Raw genomic sequence first — 11,395 nt, 5'->3', positions numbered from 1 at the left:
GTTAAATCTTTTTTTTTAAAAATGTTTTTGAGTTTTAATCATAGTTTTAGCATTTTTTTCTCTTTGCTTGTTTAGTTTTGTAGTCTGTGTGAAAGGTGCTAAACAAATAAAGCTGAATTGATAAACTGAATAATTGACTAACTCATGATTGTGACAACAGAAGTATTTTAATTGTGATTTAAGGTGTTTCATTTCTAAGGTTGGGGTTAAAATCTTGAATGAAAAACAAGATTAAAGAAATAAACTACATTAAAAAAGCAATTAAATCAAAGGAAAAAACATTTAATACAATAAAACTTTTAAAAAGAAAATTAAACATTAAATACAATTAAATTATATTAAACAGCCAAAATATTTAATTGGATAATTAAACAGAAGATACAAAACATGTAATTATGAAATTAAACAAAATTTTTTAAACAAAATTATGAAACATGAAAGATGAAATATTTTAGATAATTAAACATTTAAAAAATACAATTAAACAAGAAGAATATTAAACATTAAAAAAATACAAACCGTTTAATTAGATTATTAAATATTTAAAAAGACAAAACATTTAATTAAAAAATTAAATGTTTAATTAGAAAATTAAATCTTAAAGACAATAAAACTTTAAATGGGAATTAAACAGAAAATACAATGAAGCATTTAAAAAGAAAATTAAACATTAAAAGGCGGTAAAACATTTAAAAAGAAAAACCTTAACAAAGATTTAATTGAAAAATTAAACTTCTGGGAAGAAAAGGAAATTTTTCAAACAAGCCGATAAAACATTTGAAAAAACAACAAACATTAAAAAGACAAAACATTTGGAAATCAAATCAGACATTAGAAAAGAATAAAAGGTGAGAAAAGAGCAAAACTAAACATTTAAGAAGAATCAAACTAAAGACAAAACATTTGAAAAGACACCAGTTAAACTTTAGAAGATCAAATTAAACAGAGGAGACAATAAAATGATCAAAAAGAGCAAAAACAGATTAAGGTCTTAATGCTTTTTCTAGTCTGAAATGAAAACATCAAGTTGTTTCTTCAAACATTTCCTCTTTCTATGTTCTTGGTTTGATTGTGGACAGATTTACTAAGAACTCATTTCAGAAAACTGCTTTCCAGATAAAGTCTACTAGTAGTTGAAGGCATTGATCAAACTAATGTTACCTTCTGATCTCCACAAACTTTACTGTTCAGTGAAGAGAATCAAAGTTTGTTCAGGATTTCTAAAAAACCCACAGGTGAAGGTCTGAGAAGAACTCAGATTGATGGTCTAAATGTGAAATCAAGACTCATGGTCACAAGTTTTAAGGCTTCTGTTAACCAGAAAGTTCAAACTAACAGAGAAGTACTGAGAAACTTTTAAGATTTCAGTCCTTGGACTGTCGAAAGGTTCAAACTAACAGAGAACTACTCAGGAACTTAGAGGATTTCAGTCCTTGGACTGTCTGAAAGTTCAATCTAACAGAGAACTACTGTGGGACTTAGAAAATTTCAGCCCTCAGACTGTCTGAAAGCTCAGGTCCTGAGGACTCGGGAGGTGTGGAGGCTTTGGAAAGTCTTGGAACTGAGGGTTCAACCCTCCAGCACAAAGGCTGAAGTCCAACCTCCTGAGAAAAACGGTCGAGTCGAGACTCGAGTTAAAAAAAACTCGAAAACGACAAAAAATAGATGATAAATGCGCAAAAAAAAGAAGAATTGGTATCTGAGCGAATAGCTCAGGAGGATAAGAAGAAGACTACCAACTGGAAGGTCGCAGGTTCAAGACCTGCCACTGGCAGTTTTCTTTCTTTGTCTTTGTCAGTATTTTGAGAAAACTTAAGAAGTGTCTGGTCTTGAACCAGCGACCTGCAGCTCCATAGGCAAATCCTTAACTCACTGAGCTACAGATCAGATACAAAGAAATAAATTCGTCGTCCCTTTGACATCGTAGTTCCTGAAGTGACCACATGGGTGGAGCCAAGGCGGAGTCTGGGTGGAGTCAGGGCGGAGAGTAGGCGGGGAGGTGGGTGGCGGCCTCCCCCCTCTACTCCCCCACCTCCCTCCACCACCCACCACACCTTCCCCCGCCCGACGAGTTCTTCGAGTCTCCACGAGTTCTTCGAGTCTCGACAGGTTTTCCCCAGTTTCTGGAGTTTCCACGAGGTCAGAGGCAGAACAAGTTGTCATGAAGAGGTGTTGAAGTCGGCCAGGATGGACTGACTTTTTACAGCGACTAGAAGGAAGACGACTAGAAGAGCAGGTCTTTAACCACCATCCATAAAATCCATGGAGTCGGCTCCAGAGAAATGAAAGAAGGTCAACTTTTATCAACCTCCATCCAGATCTTCAACTTCATATCTTTACTTGGAGATTTTTAGCACCACAAACCTTTAGTATCACACTTTATCATTTATTAGGACTTTAATGGAATCCACCAGCAGATTTACTTTTTGTTGACAAACTTTATTCTTGTCATCGTGGGACTGCAGTATTTAAAACTGTTCCTTCTATTTGACCTCATGTTTATTAGTTTTAGTGGAGAACGTTATTTTAATTGTCCATTAGTCTCTTAAAAACCAAATAATAAATTGGATTAGTCAGGAGCTTTAAATTTCTTACTTTGTCATATTTTAAGTGACAAAAATGTAAAAATAAAGCATCTTGAGACAATTTGACCTGTAATTGGTGTTATATAAATAAAATTGAATTAAAATTGTATGTATCTTGTAATGTTGGAGTACTTCAGCCATATATGTTGGAAAACACATTTTCTTTGTCCATTAATCTGTTGATTGTTTTCTCCACTAAGTCATTTCTTGTTTTGGTTTATAAAATGTTAAACCCAAATATATTCAGTTTACTGTCATAAAAACCAAAAAGATTTACATTCATGATGCAGGAATCAGGCAGTTTTTCACTTTTTATCTTAGTTTAGTCAGAAAGATAGTTGATAATGTGTGAATTGTTGCAGCTTTTGGGCCGTAGAAGGTTTTAATCTTTGGGGCCGAGTGTCAGAAAACATTTAGAAACCAACATCAACAAAACACTCAACCAAGATTTGAACATCATTAAAGGGAAATCCAACTTTTGCATGACAGTCTAATTAAAGGACATTTATTTCCAACGTAAATGTGTGATATTCATCCTCTGGAGCTTTCTCTTCACATCGTCTTCCACCTGGACTGGTTTGGTCGGGAGCATGTGCAACAAACATTTGAAAAACTGCACTTTAACATCAATGAATGACACTGAAGTTTAATCTCTACATAAATGAGACTGAGTCTGGATGTGCTGCTCTGTCATTAACTCCTAAGTTTAGGGAAAGTTCAAACAAAAGAGGACAGTTCAGATAAGACTGGAGAATGAGGTTATTCTGAACAAACATCTCAGACTTTCTGAGCTTCAGCACCTCTAGCAAGATATTTTAACAACAAGTAACTCAAGAGATCCAGAAGTTGGAGAGAGTTAGCTTTAGCTGAACCAAAGAACATGTGGGACGCTAACCTAGCAAACATTTCAGACTTTTCTCTGTGAATTCTGAGAAATAATTTCCTATTTAATGACAGAGCTACACATCTTAACTCAGTCTCATTAAAACAGACTCTAATTCAGTGTCATCCATCCATGTTAAAGTGCAGTTACCCAAAATGTTTGTTGCATGAGCTCCAACAAAACCTGTCCAGGTAGAAGGCCACTTTGACAAACAGGAAGTGGAAGATTCCAAGCAGAGTTATAGAAGGGGGAACTGGACTGTACTAAGTGTGGTCGAGTATAGAGGGGTGTTTTGTGGGTTTTTAAGGCTGATAATGATTATTAGTGAGACATTTGGAGTAGATATTCATTTGCAGTAAATGAAAGTATTTAAAATCTTGGAGTTAAACTTAGAAGAACACAAACTCTAACAGAAAACTTTGTTGATACATTTTTGTTTTGTTTACAGATGTTAAGTTAAAGGAGTTTTATTCGTGACGTATAACCAATCAAATCACTCCAGAAGACAAAGCGACCACAGTAGATAAAGGTTCAGAGCCAAAGTAGCACCATTTTTAAATGTATTTATTACCTTAATCAGTAAAAAAATAAAATAGTGATAATCAGTAAATCAATCAGCCCAGAATTACTACAATTCTACAATGTATGTCCTTTCCTTTGACTTGTTATTTGTACAATATACGATGTATATGATGGCGTTTTTTCATACCAAAGGCTCTACTATGATGTTTTCTAAGAGACATACGATGCTACTCTGGTTGTTCTGGCTCTGGGCTGCTGCACTCCTCCTCTGTTGTTTTCTGGATTGTACTCAGCTGTATGTCTTCGTCCACACGGCCTCCGTTGACCTCGTTCCGCCTGCCGTCTCTGGAGCTGAAGCTGGATTGGAACAGACCAAAGTACAGTCCAATCACGATGCCAGCTGCCTCTCAAAAGGCTCCTTCATCTGGCAGGTGGCGGCACTTCTTCTGAGGGGAAGCTGAGCTGGTCCAGCAGAACTTTGGAGATGTGTTCCAGTGGTTGGTGGATGTGTGGGGAGATAGAGAGGGACCTTTGAAATGTTCACAAAGGAAAACAGGGAACCCATTGGTAGTTTTAGTTTAGGGTGCTACTGCGGTGTGTTTTGGGCTTGAAGAGGTGAACAGGAAGAGGTTTTTTTTCGTATTGATTATCTTTTACTTTGTTCCTGGTTGGAATGCCCATCAATGTCAACATGAAGTTCAATTTTAGTTCTGTTTATTTATTTTTATTTTACTAACACCCATTTGCTTTTAACCCCCTGACATGTTGTGTTGTTGCGAACTTACTCTTTCAAATAAATTCTCGTCTAACCCTCTGGAAACCAGTGTTTGGACTGTTTTTGTGTTGCTCCTCACCTACTGACAGCTGTGGACTAAAGGCTATACTGTGACGTTTTTAAGAGCCACATACTATACTATGTCGAAAAAAAATGCGATTTTTCAAACATGTTGTAAAAACATGCCATATGATGAAATAATGTAAAGGAGGCCGTGAAAAACACTCCAGAAAGGTTTTCTTTGAAAAAAAAATCAACATGAATTTTGGCGCAAAAAAAACGCCTTACTATACTATGTCGAAAAAAAATGCGATTTTTCAAACATGTTGTAAAAACATGCCATATGATGAAATAATGTAAAGGAGGCCGTGAAAAACACTCCAGAAAGGTTTTTTTGAAAAAAAAATCAACATGAATTTTGGCGCAAAAAAAAACGCCTTACTATACTATGTCGAAAAAAAATGCGATTTTTCAAACATGTTGTAAAAACGTGCCATATGATGAAATAATGTAAAGGAGGCCGTGAAAAACACTATGGTAAAGTTCTCCTTGAAAAAAAAATCATCATGAATTTTGGCGCAAAAAAACAGCATAGTATACTATGACATGTTTAGAGCAACATGCTATACTATGACGTTTTTTGAGTGACATGCTGTACTATGACATTTGTTGGACCAAAGGCTATACTATGATGTTTTTTGGACGACATGTTATACTATGGTGTTTTCTGAGTGACATGCTATACTATATGATGTTTTTTGGATGACACGCTAAACTATGACGTTTTTTGAGCGACATGCTATACTGCGACGTTTTTAGAGCGACATGCTATACTATGAAATTTTTGGATGACATGCTATACTATGACGTTTTTTGAGCGACATGCTATACTATGATGTTTTCTAAAACCTTAATTCTAGCCTGATTTAGTCATTCCATTACCACTTTTGATGTGTGTTTGGGGTCATTGTCCTGTTGGAACACCCAACTGCACCCAAGACCCAACCTTCAGGCTGATGATTTTAGGTTATCTTGAAGAATTTCAAGGTAATCCTCCTTCTTCATTATCCCATTTACTCTGTGTAAAGCACCAGTTCCATTGGCAGCAATACAGCCACACAGCATAATACTACCACCACCGTGCTTGACGGTACGCATGGTGTTCTTGGGGTTAAAGGCCTCATCTTTTCTCCTCCAAACTTATTGCTGGGCATTATGGCCAAACAGCTCGATTTTTGTTTCGTCTGACCACAGAAACCTTCCCCCAGAAGGTCTTATCTTTGTCCAGGTGATCAGCAGCAAACTTCAGTTGAGACTTAAGGTGCTGCTTTTGGAGCAAAGGCTTCTTCCTTCTTGCATAGCAGCCTCTCAGTCCATGGCCATTAAAAACACACTTGACTGTGGACACTGACACCTGTGTTCCAGCAGCTTCTAATTCTTGGCAGATCTGCTTTTTGTTGGTTCTCAGTTGACTCTTCATCCTCCTGACCAATTTTCTCTCAGCAGCAGGTGATAGTTGCATTTTCTTCCTGATCGTGGCAGTGACAAAACAGTGCCATGCACTTTATACTTACAAATAATAGTTTGCACTGTTGCTCTTGGGACCTGCAGCTGCTTTGAAATGGCTCCAAGTGACTTTCCTGACTTGTTCAAGTCAATGATTTACTTTTCAGATCCGTGCTGAGCTCCTTTGATTTTCCCGTTGTGGGCGTTTGTTTCCAATGAGCCCTATTTAAATGGCCTCAGAGAAGTCACCAGCTGTAGTCACTCATAATCACTCACAAGAAGTTAAGAGGCCATGCTATGAAGCTCATTTCATTGACACAACTTTCTAAGCCACCAAAATGCTAATTCATGTTGCTCTATGTATATTTTGACCCAGCAGATTTGGTCACTTTTTCTGTTAACCCATAATAAAGTCATAAAAGAACCAAACTTCATGAATGTTTTTTGTGACAAAGAAGTATCTGTTCCAATCAGTCTATCAGAGAAAAATCTGAGTTGTAGAAATAACTGGAAACTCAAGAGAGCCATGACATTATGTTCTTTACAAGTGTATGTAAACTTTTGACCACGACTGTAGATAGTGGACCTTTAATACTGGTTCAGAATATATAATGCTTCTATAAGAAAAATACCTTCATTTGTTCATGCTATGTACAGTTAGAAATGAGCACTTCAGAAAATAAAACCTTGATTCCAGTAAGAAATGCACTTCTGATTCAATCAACACAGAAATATTTAAGTTTTGTCACACATATTTAATGTAAATGATTATCATGTAAATTACTATTGCAATCAAGTACTGCACATAAAAAAGCCTTTTCTCTACATTTATCTACCAAATGACCTGAAGTATCAACATTTTTGTTGTCAATCATTAAGTTACTTCATCAAGGTAAGAGCAAGACTGTATGCCTCATGAATTTTATACAAAAGCTTACATCAGACAAAAACTAGTGTGCAAGTCAAAGCAGGCGTATCATCAGCATCACATCATACCAGCCAGAACGAAGCTCTAGTAGTTGGCTGTTGAAGAACTATGTACAGAAATCAAGTCAGTTCATCTGTTGTTAATTATTGTTGGCACATATTCAGCAGCTGCGGCCATTTAAATGTCCATTCCAGAACAATGAGAGGGGGCCGTGGGATCTACTGTTCTTTTGAGGTGCTCCATCTCCAGTTCATCTAGAGGACTCAAGGACTGGAACACAGACACCAGGGCTCTGGGTTAGGGGGTTAACCCTAACCCAACCCTAACCCTAACCCTACACCACGGCTCTGGTCAGCATCAATTCCACTGGACTCCATGTGCAGGTCCTATAAAAACAAATAATGATTAAATTCACATTGGATTGCACAATCCTCTTGAGTTTTTACATAAGATTACTGTAATAATAATGTAATGAAGTCAACTTTGATTTGCAAATGAATGTAAATACTGATGGATATGAACACTGACTGATGGCCCACTATTTATTCACACGAAGAGCCAAATGTACAACAGCTGTCACAAAGGAAAATATTGAGCTTAATCATTTATAGATATACATTTTGAAAAACAAATCTTAATGCTATACATTAATACTAATATTACGTTTGCAGGACTGCAGTAAGATTAAAAAAAAAAAAAAAAGGTAAGGCTTCCCACATACACTAAGGACACCGGGGTCCGAAACTGACACTGCATTTGTCCCATTTCCCACAGTTGGTTGGGTGACAGGTTCTGCTCTGATTTCAATGCATGGTTGTCCCATCCATCACGGAACACATCAAGGGAGGCCTGAAGTCGTCATGGCAACAGAACAAGTGGAGTTCATTGGACACATCAAGATGTCCTTCATCTTCCAAAGTGTGGAGAACACTGTATAAGACATTTGTCCCTGCCATGTAGACATCTCTCCAAAGTCTTTCCATCCTGTAAAAATGGCAGAAATGCCTATTCACCAAATATTCTCACACGAGCAGTATGACTGGGTCCTGAACAATGTAACACACACATTATGATATCAGATTACATGTTTTATAAGCATGAGATTAAACATGCTGCTGCTGGTTATTAGGTTGTTGCATGCGTTACTATGGTTTTGTAAGTGATTGCTGAAGCCCTGAATTGTAAGTCTTTGGATATAATTTGCGGTGGGTGGTTTGCTGAAAAAAAATAGAATCTACCTTTGGTTGTGTACACATTTCCCAGCTATGAAACTCCTAATTCCTGTACCATGAACTGAGAACATGAGGTGTGCCACGCCAACGTTCTCCACTCCTTGATCGGCTCTTACTCTGAAAAATTTACATGATAAAAACAACAGGACAATTGACATGGAATTTTGTGGAACGCTGGCTTTTCCGTGTTACTCAAAATTCCAATTATGTATTCTCTTATTTGGTTTGGTTGTTTTGGATGTAAGTTGACCCACATTTTGATATGATTGTCAGAACTAAACATAGCTCATGTACAACATAGATTACCACGTGTATTATGTTGTTTTAAAGCATATTCTGTGGTGGAAATAGGCTTCAAATACAACAGCAATAAATGACACAGATTCGTCACCTGTCAAAAATAATTGGTTTTATTAACTTGTCCATTGTACCTCAGAGGGAAGCCATGTTTTTCCACAGACTCTTAGAAAAAAGCCAGGGTTGTACATGACAGGTTGTTATTTGCAGCCGGGAGGTACATTATCTGAAATAAAAATTCATTTAAAAATATCTATATATTACAACACATCTATGGCTGTGTCCAAAATCACACCTGCATCCACTACTCCTCATATTACACCATGATTTTTAGCAGTGCTGTGCCAACAATGTTTACATTTTCTGTTTATAAGGGGTAGGTTCAGATTTATACATATGCAGAACCCACCTTCCTGGAATATGCTGCCAAAAATAACAATGCGATACCTGTTCAGAGAAAACAACAGTAAACATTACATGAATGAATCAAGGTTAAAATGGACACAGAAATTTCAAAAATATTCATTTAGTATTCATCAATTTTTACCTACATGTTATTTTACCTGTACATGCATACTGTACTTTCTTACCTAATCAACTAGTGGTTGGTGTCTATGTGGACAAGAGACCTTGGGCAAGGCACAGAATATGTGCGTCTTACAATGCATCCATTGAGGTCATTCTTGTCAACACACCTATGGTATCCACTCTGTGCACTGAAGCCCTGACATGGTCCCACTGAACCAGACAACCCCTGGATTTATGGCATCGTTAACTGAAGGTCTGAAACCACGGCATCCAACTCTCTCATCTGTCATTTGGCTACATAGGAGGTCACTGATATGCTGTTCTCTGACAGCCTACTGTGGATCGTAATGTCTTGACACCCCCAACAAGCTTGCAATAGTTGTGACAGATAAGGGACTTCAAGACGATACTGCAGGTCCTTCAGGTTAAAATAAATCCTGGACGTCCTCCTTGACCTGCAAAGTTTCCCTTAAAAGTTTGTTCAAAAAAATCCCCCAAATGTGGCAAGAAAATTCTTGTATGTATCTTCAAAAAATGAGTAAAAATCTTCCAAAAAAATCCTAAAAATACCTAAAGTGATTCCATATATATCAGTAAAACTTCTAATATTCTCTTTAAGAACATTCACATAAAAATCAACCAAAATCCAGCAAAATTCGCTGGATTTTGGTTGATATTTATGTGAATGTTCTTAAGAAACATTTTAAACATTTTTTTTCCACCAAAAAATGTTCAAAGATTTCCCAAAAATGTTGAACATGTGGACATCAGAAGTTTCACTGTGAAAATATTTTTTTCTCCACATTTCAAACTTTAAAACGGGTAAATTTTAACCTGCAGGACGACACGAGGGTTAAATGTGATATTTTATTGTTTTTTTTTTTTTTAAGGGTTTCAGTAAAAGAAAACTCCTCTACACCACTGACCTGTAAAATGATGCTTCTGGAACAATTCATCAATAAAGACGCCAAAAACTCAGATTTTATTGCAACATTTTTAATGATGTCTCCAGTACTAATGAGCACATTTCTGATTTTGGACCCAAAAAAAATAAGAAGAGGTAAAAGAAAGAGACAGTATAAAAGAAAAGTGAGTGAAGAGCTGATCAGCCGGAGAGCTGAAGGAAACCGAAGAGCAGATGGTGGTCAGGGAACGTTTCAGACTATTTCTTGGTGTCTCTACAGATGATTGTTCAGATCTAGAGCTGAAGATGGAACTACCACCCATGATCCTCTTCGCTCTTCTTTTCTTACATGGAATGTTTCAACACTTGGGAATGTGCGTTTTAAGGGAAGCAGATGGAATTTGAAGTGTTCCAACATCATCTAGGTGGAGTTTCATGACCACTTGTTTTACTGCTATTTATTTCTTTCTTATTTTATTTATTTATCCACGGTGAACGCTGACGTGGGTGGAGGTGATGTGGAGGCCGCTATCAGGCCCGTCGGACCTTCAGGGACGGGAATGTTGTTGCTTCGGTGGATGAATGGAACTATCGGGGCCACAGCAGCGCCTCCTGACCAGAAGAGGAGAAACCAGAAGCATCCTGAAGACGAGGACCTGATTGGCTGCAGCGCTCGTGTTGTTGGCTAACCTACCGGCTAAATTTAGCTTAGCATTATCCAGAGAGATAAAAAACACGGAGCGTCCCGGCTGTTGGCAAAACTCATGAATGTTTTGGAAAAGTGCTCACGGGGGAACAATTTGAATGACAAAGCTGCTCCCTGCTGATTGGCTGGAGGATTTGCTCCAGATAAAGCGAGCAGTCCTCTCATTGGCTTACGGGAGGGACAGCTTAAGCTGTGATTGGCTGACAGGGAGGAAGGGGAGGAGACAGAGCTGATGAGGTCTCAGTCTACAGTGAGTTAGCTGGTGGGAGGGGCGGGAGGTGGCGAGGAGGGCGGCCATCTTAACTCGCTGCCCCCCCGTCTACCCGGCGATCTCCGTTGCTGTGGTAACGAGCTTCTTTCCATCCCAGATGGTCTTGAACTGCTCAGGAACCGGGATCTCCGTCTAAGAAACACAAAGAAGCCGTGGTTACCTGGAAATCCATCAGTTCTCTGGTAAAAAGTTATTTTAATTCAAACTCTGACGACCTGAGGAAAAATAAAATCGACTAAATCTGATAAAGACACGAAA

This window comes from Amphiprion ocellaris, chromosome 3 (genome assembly GCF_022539595.1).
Source record: "Amphiprion ocellaris isolate individual 3 ecotype Okinawa chromosome 3, ASM2253959v1, whole genome shotgun sequence".
NCBI classification, from domain to species: Eukaryota; Metazoa; Chordata; class Actinopteri; family Pomacentridae; genus Amphiprion; species Amphiprion ocellaris.
This window is presented reverse-complemented; position numbering follows the sequence as displayed.